This window comes from Trichoplusia ni, chromosome 7, assembly GCF_003590095.1.
Source record: "Trichoplusia ni isolate ovarian cell line Hi5 chromosome 7, tn1, whole genome shotgun sequence".
NCBI classification, from domain to species: domain Eukaryota; kingdom Metazoa; phylum Arthropoda; class Insecta; order Lepidoptera; family Noctuidae; genus Trichoplusia; species Trichoplusia ni.
Window position 1 is genome coordinate 7,045,966 of NC_039484.1, and position 16,595 is coordinate 7,062,560.

Sequence of the window (16,595 nt, forward strand, 5' to 3'; positions counted from 1 at the left end):
GCAGGGGTTGTGGACACAGACGGATTGGGCTCAGTCCTTCAATATTTTAACTATGCGTAGAGCGAACGTGTCAGCGAATAATTGGACACGCCAGTAATACTGTTGTTTTGCATTGAGCCGATTAGTTTGGACCTCGTTGACCTATTATGTGGCGGAAATATTTGTAATTAATTTAGTGTTTAGATTGCATTTGAATTGCATTAGGTATTGCGTGTAAGTTTTTAATGATGTTAGTGTAGGGTTGCCTGGCATTGATATTGTTGTATTATAATGTACGGATTGGTTTTTTTTTAAATAATGACCAGGAAGTCCACGTTTAAATATATCTAAATGATATACCAGTCAAAGTAAATTAGATAGCTTTTTCTAGATAGTGTAGTCTCTGTGTAGGGTTCTTAAGAGATTCTGCCGAAAAGCTTCATAAAGAGATATCTAAGGAAATTAAGAATCTCAAGAAGCGTCGCGCGCCGCAGCCCTGCGCTGGAGTGGTCCTCACATCCCTATAGGCACTAAACACGTGCCTCCGTTTCATGCCTATATTTTGAGGTTGTTTTTGCACGTGTGCTGTGAACTCAACAGCCGTGTAATGACCCTTCCATGTATTATAAAGTCTTTTTAACCCCTTTTAAAGCAGAAATTACGTTCTTTTACATTCACGTCAAGCAGAAAAGTGCCTTTGAGTTAACAAGGATTTCATTTTTTAATTATATCCAAAATAACAACATTTTGTTATTTTTTTCTGTAAAAATCGTAAATAATTACGTCTGTTTCTTTAGGGCAGGTTTTAAACAGAAATAATTGTTTATGATGTCGTCTAAGCCGTGAGTCTGAAGAGCGGAGGGTCGTTAAATACATCATTAAATGTCATTAAACAGCCAGCTATTCAGCGCACAGTGGGACACTTGGATACAAGACATCGTATAACATGGAAAGTAGCTTAATTTTTCAAGTAGGTAGGAAATGTAGGACCAAGTTGGCAACGAATATAAAAACAGTGAAGGATAAAAGTTTTCGTTCGGGGCCGGAGCCCGCGTAATCCGACAGTTTCCCGATGTAGGTGCTCCTTTACGAATACTGCCGACCGGAATCTTTGGAGCCGGCGCTCATTTGCATTTCGATATTAAGCTTACCATTATAAACATGTGATTATGCTATTAATATAATATTCCACAACTTTCTCAGAACGCTATTTAGTTTTAAATTAGGAGAGCTTGTATTATGAGTATTAGAAAACGGATAAACATTTATTTATTTATTTACTTATACATTTCTAACTGCACCCAGAATCAGAACAACAATTGAACCCACGACCTTCAGTATAGCAGACAGGGCCACGAACTATTAGACCAATAGGCTAGTCAACATAAACGAAATTATAAACATAACTTAATCTATATGTGCTAATGTGTATGTCGATAAAGTATGGTTATCTAATCGGACAAGCGACAATATTGCAAGCGACTGAAGTTATTTAAAAACAATCACACGCACTACAAATTGGCTCGTGGTGAATAGATTTGACATTTGAATACATTTATATTGTCTTCTGTAGAATCACTAATCTTATATTAATATTTTATTTTCTACAAGGTAGGTAAGTTTATTTCTCTTTAATTTCAATAACGTGGTATGGAGCTTACTCCTGGTTCAAAAAAGGTTTAACTCGCGACGTCACCGCCATTTCAGCACATTAAGGACTCTGAGTGAATCCGAAACTACGCATGAGCAAAACCGTTATTTAACAATTAGGTAGCTTTCATCTCGAAAATGTGTTCCTACGGGATGAGCAAGGTACAGTCTATTTACATAAAAAGGCGAGAACTGACACTATGAGCAACTAGTATACTCCTATCTACGCGAGTTATCTTTTCAGAGTCTAAATAAATATAGCTGTAGCGACTCTATAACTTTGTGATTCTGGAAGGCAAGTCTTAAGGCGGGTGAGCACTGAATTTTCCACTCTTGTAACAAATCCACGTCGGGCCACTGGCGATAATCCAAGAGTTTGTGTCCTATCAGAAATGTTCTGTGAATACCTATATCCGCAAATTGCATCCCAGTTTATTGAGTAACTCTACAATTTAAAAGTAGAATACAAAAGAATAAGTCGAATGTATTTTCATTCCAAAATATTATAGTTTTCAATAACATATTTCCTTAAATTCACATAATTAAACAATAGCTAATACAGACGAAGAATATTCATAATCCGATTATCGATAAATCTGTGTCGTCAGATATTAAACTAAATGAAAATACCTATAACACTGTATCTAAGGCCAATAATAAAGTATGCTTGTAAACATTTAAAAAATATGGTGATATTCTTTACTGCTCGTCGTCACCACATTGTCAGAACGACAGACTTTTATAACACCTATAATTCCAGTGAAATCACAGCGTTTTAGGGCCTAACAGAGCCAACAAAAGGATAACACGAAATGTGATTACTCAGCAACGAGTAGTACTGGGGTTTGCATGTCATGGCGGCAGTGAATTACTGGACAGTCGGCGTTTTTTTTTTCTTTTTCAGGTGTGCTCAACAAAAGTGAACAAAAAGTTACGTTGTCACACGTTCTACGAGCGACGCCGTTAAATGTTCACACTCGGTTGTTGTAAACACACCGCATGTTTGGAATAGAACCTCCAGGAATTCGTGTACCCATTTTTATTCTTTTTTATGTAAATAGGAAACTTTGAAATGGCCGTGACTGTTTGTGTGTAAAAGAATTGAGGTTTCGAGTAAATAAATTTAGGTATAAAACGTTGTGAAAAAATAATGTTTTTAATAATTAATCTGGAAACAGCAAAACCTTGCCATTGATTTGCATCGCTACAACGGTATCTGACATGACTTATTAAAAAATATTAATATTTAACTTTTGGCACATGTTGGTAAAAAAATGAAAATTGAAACATAATTATTTTAGTAACAGAAAACTAAAATTGGACTTGAGGTGATTCAAATAATCCAAGGTCCAGTCCAATCCATCGTGTTTCCGACTTTGGTACAGCAGTGACTAAAAGAGAATGTTTAAGTACAATACGTTGTTATAAAATCATAAAGTATTATTTTAGTTTAAAACATTTGCCAATATCTATAGCCTGCTTTTCTTAGCCTAAAACCAGGTCGTTCCATTCTACTAGACTTGATCTAGAGAACTTCTAGTTGGTATAAATCTGTTCTGGCTTGGGTTGGCGGTAGGGCTGTGCCGGTGTCGTGGAGGTTGCACCCGACAGGGGTGAACACTAAATTCTTTGCTCCGGCAACAAATCCGCGCCAACGTAGATAGTGGCGTGTTTTATTTGGGTCAGGTTCGGCACAAGTGTGCCCTCATCAGATAAGTGTTCTAGGTGTTTCGTTTACAGATTTACAACAGTTTTGTTTGTGAGTTATTGTTTTATTGTTCTGCGAGGTTGAATGGGGAAGGTAGGTTTTTTAATTCAAATGAAAAACATATGAATTTCAGGATTGGATTACTAAGTATTTTTATTAAAATATGGGGTTTTCTATTCGTATTTTTAAGGATTTCAATTGGAAAAATTTACGGTATAAAAAGCATATAAATACTTGAACTTATCAGACCAGCAGCACAATGAAAATAACAAAGCTGTGCAACTATAATACATTGTCAATTTTACCCGGCACCAAAAACGGGTTTTGCTTTGCGCTACTATTTACAAAAACTTAAAATATTGTATACAAATATTTTTTAATTTCTATTTAAAAAATATACAATAGATGCCATAGAAGGTTTATACCTTACTTGCTGACATGAACATCACAGAATTCATTAATCACAGAGACATAATTACAACAAATCGTTACGTAACAAGAACAAAAGTTGTGTTGGTGCTCTAGAGAAAGAGAGCCCGATATAAGCCACTTCAATTACTCCATAATCTGAATCTGGGGCCGCGAAAGATATGGCGAAGTTTAACTAAAAGTTAAAGCTTAAAATTGGACTGCGGCGTACTCGTCCTCCGAGGGTAAAACTTATTTAAGGGGTTATAAATTAAAGTAATACGTAGCTAGTCAATTATCTTGGATTTTGGATGTATTTATAACGAAAATATTTGCTTCGGGCTTTGTTTTGTAATAGCTTCTGTTTAAATAGAATTTGCTAATGAAATATTGGTTTCTTAAGTAATATTGGCGAGTATGGTTTGGTGGATCAGGATCAGGTGAATATAAATATGAAATTCTTGCTAGTTAACTGTTTGCTTGATCGTAATACAGTGGCTTGTTAAATATGCATAAAGTCATCGAAAAATCGTCACTGAGTTGCAAATATTAACAGGCAGTAGTAATAGTTTGCCGCCAGGTGACCCGGACATTCATTCGCTCGCTATATAATTAAAAAAAGCCAAAAATATTTTTGCTTTACGTATAAAACTTTTCAATAAAATTTTTGTTATATTTTTCATAAAAATTATATTGAACGTGTCCTCGTTACCGAAGCTTTGGCGTAAAGCAACACTTGAGCTGTAAATCCCGATATAAACGTTCACGGTGTCCCCTTGGTTGGTAAGCAAATCCGGATTAAACGGTTCTGCGAGCTAATTGAACCTTCATGCGGAGTGTCGGTATAAATTTGAAAAACACGACCAATGGCGCTGGACACGTAGCCCAGTGGACATACCTACATGTTATACGGGATCTATTGATTGTCATTTGTTTCGATGTTTGGAAAAAATGACGGAACGTACTGCACTTTTCTTTTGCTTGCACGAAATCTATCAGTGTTAATGAAAATCATTAAAATTTTTAAATATATGAAAAAATAACATTTTTATTTTAATTTATTGGATATAAATAAAGAAACATTTCTTGGATATAATTTTTACAAAAAGTGTTCTGGAGATCGGTGTTTTAAACATAAATTAACGAAGCGACTGACATCTGGTTCCCGCAACCAAATTAATGGAAAATATCGTCAATATTGATTGATGTTCAGACGTCAAGTGGCGGACGAAATCAAGGAATTGGTAATAAATCGATTCCTAAGGTAATTACAGTTAACTGTTCTAGTTAGAAGATTGTCAACTTGATCAGTTAAGTAATGCTCGTAAATGTCAGTAGTTGACATTACAATCACGTTTTAATGTAATAGTTCTTCTAACACATTTATGAATTAAGATTTGATAATTAGTGTCATATGAAGCATAGTTTCAAAAGAAAAGTCATATGTGTATAGGATGAACCCATTTGGATATGTATTTTTAAAGAAAATACCTGAAAATCCTCCCAAGCAACAGACCTACTTCTTGTCTACCTCTTGTCTTACGTAAATTCATTTGGTAATTTAGGTAGGGAACAGAATTAGGAAAACTAGGTGTAATAATTTCAACAATTGTAACCAATGCGGCAAAAATAAAAGTTCCAAAATGTTTGAAAGTCTCATACATACGTGTGACGAATGACAGCTGTACAAAAACAAAAAGCACTCAAAACTAAAACATCACTTCTGTAACTTATATCATAATGAAAAGGAAACAAAGTTTAACGTCATCCGCGAGATTAGTACGAAAGTAGCTAGACATCATAAACCTGACAAGGACGATACTAAAAGATTCACTATCTCGACGGAGATTTTAATAAAATAAGCAAATAATAAAATGCAGTGTTGACCCAGAAAATATTCTCCGCTCATCCCCGGAGAACGGTTCTTGTCGCTTTGTTACCCGATTCTGTTCTGTTCTGTAATTTAATATGGAACGTGATGTAATTTTAACAACGCTTTTACGTAATCCTCACAAGGACTTTATATTTGAAAAATTGTGCTGTTTTGCTAAACGTTTGACGCGAGATAAAAGCGACAAACTTTGCAGCGCATGTTTCACGGAAGGAGATGCGATTTCCATTCGCGGAATCAGCTTTTGTTTCTTAATCCAACGATCGTGGTTCTTGCTCTAGATGTTTACCTTGGTTACCTTATGCTAGAGTCTATTCAGTGTGTCTTCTACGAAAGGGAATTAGAATTGAACTTTGAACTAAATTTTAGATTTGTGGAAATCTACCTACAAGTGTTAGAAGTTGTTTTGAAATTTCTACGAAAAATTCCTTTTGAAGTTAAATAAGTAATCGTTTTTGCTTACACTATATTCCTTAGATAATTCTAGCCTAAAAATAATAAGCCGAGAGCTACTGTTACGGTGCGTATTGTAAAATAAACTGATTCAGCAATAACGTGTTGATAGATCACAATGAACAAATGTAGTCTCCAATAAAGAGGCGGTCAGTGTTAGAACATAATTTTTATATAACATTGTACATATTTGCTGCGTCACAGTTTCGTTTATCCCGTACATAATACATACTTAACCCTGGATCACGCTCGTAAAACAACATTTTTACAAACATTGCTTATATCACATTCTTTCTGAAAGGTGTGACAAAATGGGTCGTGAACTTTGGAATTTAGGGAATATTGAGTGCAAAAATTGGGAGATCAACAAAGTTTTAAATTTAAGTGTATTATTATTAAAACCGTGACGGTTAAAACTTTTTGTAAAATTTTAAATGTTACATGATTTTTATTGATTTACAAAAAAAAAATGATAAATAAAATATAGGTACATCAAAACTGTACGCAAATCGAAAGTAGAATTAGAAATCGTTCATTGTTCTACGCTCGCAAACTTGCCGTGAGGGTAACAAATTGCTAATGAAACGCCATCGCACAACAACATACAAAATGGCTTCCAGCGAACATTTCGCCGACGCATCGTCTATGCGCGTTATTCATTTGGTTCGTGTGCTATTGTTTGCAAAAAAAATTAAACCGAATCACTGATAGCTACGGTAGACAATACATAAATCGAGCTCAGTTTTGTTTTGCCGCGACTATTCGCACCTGCCGCGGGGTTTTATTTTTCAATGTGTATTCAGGATTTACACGCCTATTGTGATAAATGTTTGTTGGAATTGTTCTTGGGTGTCATCCACCTTCGTTTTATTGTATTCCGTAGAATTGTAAATGGAAATATCGGTTAGAAATATAAAAGAATATTAATGTTCAAAGCTAGTGTGGCGGAAACGAGTTATGATGCTTTAAATGTTTAATGCTTTTGTTTGATAGCAGTTTGATCATGAGTGTAATTTATGTATAACTTACTTAAAATAACAGTTACATTGTTATTTATCAATCTTATAACTTGCTATATAAAGAGCAAGTTCTACTCTTTTTTTAAATAAGTTGAATAAAGTAAAGGTGATAAACAGCATTTTTTTTTTATATAACTATTTTATTTTATTCAAAAAGCTAAAATTTATCCATAAATTATCGTACAGGTAACAAAACAAGAGCAGAAGAAGTCGAACACATAACTTGCTTTGTACTTACCACGTTCCCGTTTCAGAATCTACGCTTTGGAACCTAGCCGACTAATAAATACCTTTAGCAGCTTTGCAACATAACCAATGCGCCACCCGTATATCATCTGCTAAGTCGTTTAAAAGATTTATAGGCTATTCATTATATATTCCAGAAAACCGCACGGTGGCTCGTCTTTTCAAATTAGAACCGTATTCATATTCCCAAATAAAAAGCTTGTTCCGCTCAACTTTTGAAACAGAAGTTTTCAGTCTACTAAGTTTCATTCAACTAATTATTATTTGCAGAGACAAACAAAACCACAGACGGTTCGTAGTTAAATGCTGGTTAACTGAGTACTTATAAAATGTAAAGGCAGAGCGTCGAGATTGCCCCAGTTTGAACTGGGCTCGGGCGGCAGCAGCACTCATCTTGCAATCGCTGTTGCATTTTATTACTTTTCCATTTCCACTGGGGTTTCAATTTCCTCTCTCATAATTAATAGCCTTTCTACGAGTTGCCTGACGTTTTCTATTGCCGCACCGCAGAAACTTTAACGTTCAATTTGCGTGCCATCTAGGACCCTATTACGTCATCGTCGCTACAACTATTGATTCTAAAGTTTTTGTTAAGCTCTTTGTAAATCTTTGTGTTTGGTGTGCCTTTGTGATACAGCGTAATTTTTGTATTTTGATTTAGGGTCAAAACGACCATTTTTATGACATGAAATTTAACAAGGTACATATTATAAAATTTATGAGCTTTAAACACATTGGCGTTGCGAGATATGACGAGGAATGGAGAAAAGTTTGCGTTACTTTTTACGTGACGTTGTGCTCGCGTAGCAGTTTTTATGTATGTCCGATAACGCTAAATAAATTATGCGAATTGCTTGCAAATTATTATATTTACATAATATTTAAAAAAAATAAAAAATAATTTCAATTCGCTTTCGTTTTAAAGTTTGAATGGAAAAACAAGAGTGAAATTCTAGAATGTGAGAAATATAATGTACTAACACTTTATAATACTAGTTCTAATGAATTATAAACACATAATGTGATGGCCCGGAGGAATAATTTCCCTATGTAATTGTGCCTGATTGTGAATAGCATTATCAAAATATTATCAATTACGTTTAATTCATGTTGCACCTCAATTAAGCTTAATGGATTGATAAATTGCTACCAGAGGATATATTTCACGGGAAATCACATTATTTGCTCGGTTCATAAATGGTCTCGTTTGATACCGTAATTTACGTTATGTTGTTACACACAAGTTAATTAAAATTGAGATTTCGAGATTATATTTACTGCGGTTATGTAAATATTCTCGAAAACAGATGCATGTACTATGACTGATACAAATTATAATAACGTAGTAACGTATTAAATAGTATAACATAAAAATGTTTTCGTTTGTCTGTATTGTTGATGCTGATAATGATGGCGTTCTAACTGATGAAGCATTCTTCACTTCTTAACCTAAAACATCTCATTGTCGGCCTCGCTCTGAAAATTCTATTTCCACTTAGGTACTTCTCCACCGATTACAACCATAGCAAAATATAAAAGTAATGTTTTCTTTCGAGTATGTAATCAGTGGTTCCCTATTCAGTAGCGTGTAAGTAAATTTAAAAGGTACAATGGGGTTGACGTATCCGTGTGGATAAAAACCCCTTAAATATAAATAAAGATTAAAAAAAAATGTTTTCTTAATGGTCTGAGATACATATTATTTTTATTATATAAGAAGACATTCCGAAAAGTTATATTAAATCCCATACAGCAACAAGCTTTTAATGTAGTTCAAAATTTCCACGCACCCCGCAGTATAACTTTGATAACGTACCAACTTGGCACAAGTTTAAACCGTGAGAAAATATTGTGATAGGCAATTGCTTCAGAGTATTAAACGGCATATGTTTTCACTTAAGTTTCTGTAAGCATCCTATATTGTAATTCTATCGTATTACGTATTGTAAATCAGATGAGATGGGGCTATTCCGCAGGCTTTTATAGAGTTCTTGGTAGAGTTCTCGCACCTTAATGGAATTTGATCGCGTTGATATTGACACGGGAGCCGCGGGATATTTTCACACGTTATTGCCCTTTTACGTGAGTGTGGGTAGTGTCGACAGTAGTGTAATCTGAGCTAACACTGGAGATTGGAAGGCTTTAGCTACTGGTGTTGTTTTTGAGTTTATGGAGTTTTAGGCTTTAACGGTATTGCAGTTAGCTGATTGGTAACCTTGCTAGATCGTTGAAAAAGGTTCTGTTATAGGTATGAATGACCGTTTAATGATTATAAAAAGTATCTTATGTATTTAAGGAATAAATTTAAAATGCTGTAAAGGACATAAAGATTATGTACGATATTTGTTTTTTTTTTTATATTGTTCTGAACCCAAAGTAAGTTGCTAAAGCACTTGTGTTATGGAATTCAGATACAACGAAGGTAACACAAATACCCAGACCCGAGACAATGTAGAAATGTGAATTTTTACATTGACCCGACCGGGGATCGAACCCGGGACCTCAGAGCTAGCGACACCTTGAAACCGGTGCGTACGCCACTCGACCACGGAGGTCGTTGCTTATTATATAGAGCTTCTAAACCTGTTAAATTTACCTGTATTATTTTATTTATTCGGAAATCAGTTTCTCAACAACCCGGTAGATATCTATTCTGGTAAAGATAATCATGTTTTTCACAAAGGAACGAAAATAATCTCCGTAACGTAAAGACTATTTGCGTATACGGAGAATCAAATCCATCAAAGGGATCTGTATCCGTTTTTTATTTTAGATGTTGTCCCTATTACAACATGCTATTAGATACTCGGTGACGAGGAAAACTTCAACATACATATATTATTATCTCGTAATGAGGCGTGGGACGATGTAATTTTTAACGAACATAACGTTACATATCGTTATCAATAATGGCAACAACTTTGCTTAAAATTGAACAGCAACTTCTTAATGAGGCCAAGAAAATTCGTGCGCCGAGTGGTAGAACTTAAGGAGCGTGTAAACTTTCATTCGTCGTCATTAAAAGTTTCAAGTTTGAAGATTTGTGCCAACACTAATTAGCTAGACACTTATGAAAAATTCTTACGTCTTGAGACTTAAATATGCTGGGCAAATAAACGGGACCGGTGACGGGATGCCCCTCTTACTTCAATTTAAGTTTCTCAAATAAAAACCGCTCTGTGCCTTTTGTTGTCGACGGTACTTATAGGTTCGTGAAATAAAGCTCTTTTTATTATATTTGCCATCTTTCATTTCGAGTTTTGCAAGGCAATGTTGTTAAATCGTATAATTTTATGTCTTTTATTACTTTTTCGGATGTAGCAAGAACACGAATTTTCTTAAGTCACATATTACGCTTTGGTATAGTTATAGTCACATATTATTCACATAAAACCAAATAATGTGTCCAAGTCTAGAATCTTAGTTTGAGAACACCAACTCAAAATAGAATCAACGAAATGTTCGATCGAAATTTACTCTCCCAGCTTCATTTGCAGTTAACGGTTATAAGTCAAAATAGCGAACGACTTGCAGGAAGTAAACAGTAAGTACCGTGTTTCGAGACAGTGCGGTTCGGAGTCACGATCGCCTCATAACTTCAGGACGTGCCACGGATGCACTTCCCCGTGGAGTGCGCAAAAACTTTAATTGCACCGCGTGGTGGCGCAACGAAAATATTTCTATGAAATACGTAATCGTCTCTGCGCTCCTGGTACTTCAGTTATAGTTTTTGCTATGTTTTATTTATGTTTCGCTTTCGGAGAAAGTCTTCTAGAATTTCTTAAGAATGTGAGTGAAACAAGTGAAATGAGTTTAGTATTGAAAGATAAACGGACAAACGCTGGATAATCAAGAAATTCTTCAAGGAATCCCCTGAACAAAAATCGTTTATAAGATCTTGTCTGAAACGCAGACAGCATTTATAGTCGTTAGCACAAATGGTGCAATACCGAAATACCACAAGAAAACAATTTAGCGACGCGAGGGGTAAAGCAGGGGTATGTCCGAAGGTGCAAAAACACTGTGAATGCGACAGCTGACCCTGTATACAGGGGCGGACTTAGATAACTCAGTAAAAACATTTACCTTACTTCTATATATGTAAGTTCGTATATTAAAGTACCTCGAGTATTTCTACGGACAATAAGTAGGTCCCGGTCTGAATAGGGTGTCTGCAAAGTTGGCCATATGGAAAGCTTTCATTTCTTTTGGCTATTACCGCTCCCAATAATGTACGTACTTATACAACAGTCGTTTTGCTGAACAACTGCCTCGTAATCGGTTGTTATGTCGTTGCGTTGCCAACAAGTAAATTAATGAGTGATCACATTGTTACATTCAAAATTATTATTGGTTAATTTAAAATTTGGTATTTGATTATAATTGCAGATTTAAAAGTAAATTATCTAGCACAAAATTATAAAGCCGGCTTAGTTACAGCAATACCTAGCTAACACCTAATGACTTGTTAGTTTAGCCCCACATCGCAAGTTTCCTATTTAAAATTACGAAAAGCCTTTGGTAGTGGCTTAACGAAGCGCTTACGACCGGACCAATGATTTATTGTCGTTATATTTTCCATGTTATCGCGTATTACCCACATTCCGTGCCTGAGCGCGGCTCAAACGACGGGGATTAATGGCTAAAGCAATTAAAGTAGTAAACAGAAGGTGCAGTGAGACGTCGGCGTCGGTACAAACAAATTAATGTGGGAAACGGACGGTTCGGCCGACTAAATGATATCACATATGGCACCCCCGCTGAGCTAACTTCGATGCCCCGATGTTCTTACGGTAGCTGGCTTAGTGCCAGTTAGACGTCGGACGTTCCTTAGCGATATCTATTTCTTAGGTACTTATTGGTGTTCCTAGGTAAATGGATTACGGAAGCCTTTGGTGAAATGGAGCGTCCAAAACGTATATGATTTGCTAAGTAGGCAATGAGGTCGTACTTTGCTCGCAACATTATCTTATGCAATCAGAAATAAGACAAAACAATGTCTCTCTTCGAAATGATTTTATATAAACTCATTTGTCAGATTTAAACTAAGCCCAAATGATTAAAACAGCAACATTTGTTTCTGCGCAACAGCTTCTTGTTTTAATTGGAGTTTTATCCAGTCTTGGAGCGTAATGCAATTTTCTTAGTTGGCCATCCGAGCCGAGCAATGCGTCACCCAAGAAAGTAAAATGAAAGCGCTAGTGTAGGTAATTCCAGTGGGCATTAAACCATGTGTGTCGCGGTAATGTTATACTGTGTGTGCAAGGAAATAATCTCCCAAAGCAAACAAACGGTGCACTTTATTTGAACCGACGTGTACGTGTACTGCGTAAAGTTATATATAAACTTAGAAGTTTTGTAGTACTTACGGCTTGGTCACTGGGGTGTTGTGTTTTCTTATTGTTGGCTATATTTGTTGCGATTTAGTTGAGATTTGGTTTTGTTCTATCTCACTGTTTTTGTTCGTAAACGCGCTATTATTTGTTATTTTTGTACTTCTGTACCTACTACAAAATAATTTTGAAGGCTTCATACGTTGTTAATATTTTCGTGTAATGTGTAAGTGATTTTTAACAATCTTCACATACCTTTTAAGTTAAACATACCTAACTTTGTTCACAATATCTGAATAATATTCTGATCCAAATTCAAGTCCTTTACATAAAATATTAAACGCATAACTTGCAACATCACAACAAAACATCACAGATTGTGTCACCGGTCATAGAACAGAAGAGTGCGATAACATACATTAACACGGCAATAAACATTCCGACTTGTAAGAAGGAAACATAACAAAAAATGTTATCCGGTTCGAGAGCGCCGGTATCTCCGGATGGCGCGCTAATTTCCCTGACTCCCTCCTACCACGTTTCGCAGCAAAACTGCCACGGCCATGGAAGCAAGATAGCGCAATACATGTTGTAGAATTTCATCTCATTTCGACGAATACTACAGTTTTACTTCCAGGGTTGTTGGTAGGCCCCGTTCTGTTCTCCGACTTCACCCGGCTCCCGGATATGTAAGGGATCGCGAGGTATACCCGCTTACCTGTCGCCAACCGCTTACCTCGTGACCTACTATATAAATTTGATGCCGTATAAAGTGATTACATAAAGTCCGTGTTGTCTGTTTCTCTTTAATATTATTCTTGGTAAAGGGACTTTTCTTTAAGACGGAATTATTTGTGTTTACTTTCAAAAAATACAAGATATGAAATGAATATACTTATGATAAAAGCTATACAGATAAAGATTAGATTGATATCAAATAATTCTTTTAATAGTTTTTGATAATAGTACCTACTTTTGGCGTGGCGAGAACAAAGCTTGTCTGAGCTGCCTCTAATGGCCCACACCAGAAACGCTGGTATCAGATCTGATGACCCAATTTACTGGACATATACTTTTATAAGCAGGACTGTTGCAGATTTTGAAATACAAGAAGCTATGAATAACGTCGTCGTCTACAAAGGGGGTTGACAATATTGGTTCTTGTTTAAGTAACTAAAAAGAAATTGGCATTGAAGCAAAATTAAGGACTGACACTGTATTTAATCTCTCTGTATCTAAGACTAATGAAGATACATTAAATTGAAATACTATATAAGATCACCGATTCGTGTTTATCATTTAATATTTTCCTAAATATAAACTACATACTTACATATCTATTATCTCTTCACCGTTATTCTAACAGAAAATAAGATTTTGGCCATATAGCCTCTAAACGGATCCCAAAAATAATCGCATGCTTTGGACTTTACAATTCTAATTACAATGATAAACCAGGAAAAATGTTGACGAGGTTAGTACGCAAGGATTCCAATTGTTTACTTGTCTCACTCAAATATTGTCTCACGGTCTAACTTCATACAGAAATGTAATTGGTTTTAGGCTCACCTTAGACCGTGAGAGCAACGTGTTATCTTAGAGCGACAGAATTTGGAATCTGAATCTGATACGAGGAATTACTGGAAATCACAAGAGAGTATATTTATATGTTTATAATCTATACTAATATATAAAGCTGAAGAGTTTGTTTGTTTGTTTGTTTGAACGCGCTAATCTCAGGAACTACTGGTTCGAATTGAAAAATTATTTTTGTGTTGAATAGACCATTTATCAAGGAAGGCTATAGGCTATATAACATCACGCTGCGACTAATAGGAGCGAAGATAAAATCGATCACGTGGACGAAGTCGCGGGCAACAGCTAGTGTTATATATTTTTAGTTTAGACTACGACGTTAATGTTTTAGACATTAAATATTCATTTAAAATTAGTTAAGTAAAAGGTTTAAAAATAGAATAAAAAGAAGTTAATGAGGCGGGTACAATTTAATTAATTTCGTTCGTTCGAGTTCGAGTTTTACATAATTTCAATGTCATAATTAAAAATTAAAAAAGTTTTAATAAAAGTATGCCGTTTTTCAAGCATGTTACGTTTTTAAAAGTTATTTATTTATTTGATTTAAGTTATTATTTAATTTATCTTATTCTTATGACCTACATTTTACATTTTATTGAGGATTTGAAAAAAAAAAACATTCGTATATGTGACAATTTAAATAATATGTAGAGCAGTAACAACAACAAAGCTATAGGGGTTATGGCTACCTGAAAACTGTATTTTTTTATTAAAAAATTACAAGATGCCTTTCTTATGACGTACAAGCGGCAAGAAACTCCATTTGTAATATTATTTTAATCTATACATATAATAAAATTGTAGAAACGTGAAAACTGTACATTGAATATTTTTAAAAAAGAATAATTGCTGGGTGGTCTACGAACGATTCCGCTGCCGAAAATATGATTTTTAGAATTTTTGTCTGTTTGTCTGTATGTATGTCCGGAAAGATCTCGGAAAGTACTGGATAGATATCTTTCTTACTTTCTGAGAATATCAACAAGAGGTCCGGTCAACATACTTTTTACTTATTATCCCGCTTTTCCTTACAGGGGGTGAGCAGGAGCCTTTTATATCTATAAACAAATATCAAATTATCTCATAAACTACTGAATATATTTCGTTCAAATTTTGCATGAACCTTATCGTACACATGATACAACAAATATACAAAAACCATAACGCTACTATGCAGGGGGCATGAGCAGTAAAGTTTTAAATTTTTGGACTCACCCGTAACATCGTGTAATACAATTATGTGGTGTATTTTCACCCCATTGAGTAGTAGGCAGCACGGTCATCAATTTACAAAAAAAACATCACGCTATTTATCTTAAGACTTTTGGCAGAGCAATAATAGGATTTTTCGAAAATAAATCATTTTCACAAAATTAGTCATTTTATTCTCTTTCAAGTCTGATATAGGCCTACCGCGACTATTTCACAAGTAAAATAAAAGAAACATAAACTAATACGATTTTTTTATGCAATTGTTACCGTAATCGGTACATTCTTGAAAGAAAGGAACTTAAATTATTTTTATTTTTATTGATGTACAAAAATTACTCAATTTCAAATGTGGAATGCCGTAATATGATTTTGTATTTATTTACGATAGGAGTATATACCTATGCTACTTCAAGATCAAAACATTCGTAGTGACACTCAACCCAAAGTTGCATGTAGTTCACATTGATCTCATCTATTATTATGCATAACAAAAAATTACTGAACGACACAGTTAATTATTACCTTGGTTCATCTGTAACAACTAGCAACAATTTTTTTTCTTAAATTTGCAAAATTACATAGGCCAAAAGTATTTCGGATAAAAAAGCCCAGAAAACTTGCATAAAAACTGCATAATAGGTATGCAATGTGAGAGACTGAATAAGTCTCTGAGATCCCTAAGCCGACGTGGATTAGGAACATATTTTTGGAAATTTCCCCAATAAGGCTGATAATAGCGTGTAGCTATCAGCACTTACATCCGTCATACAATGTCTGGAAAATTCATTTTGGCTGTCGGTATCGACAGCGTAACCTCATAACCAACCTCATGTAGTCTTTATTTAAGTTCCATTTATGCAGTAGGGATGACGGTAGGTATTTTACTTAGGTATGTTAACGAATAAAATACGTAACTTTCTTTGTAAATTAGTACAGTAAATAGAACTCATGCACAGGAAGTCACTTTTATGTTCATATTTTGCTTTGTCGTAACATCACAAATTACCTATTTTGTCATTGTCAATTTAAAAAAACGGGGTGACTGATATTTTCTTTATTATCACGCTATTTATTTATCAGCAATTTCAAGGCAAATCATG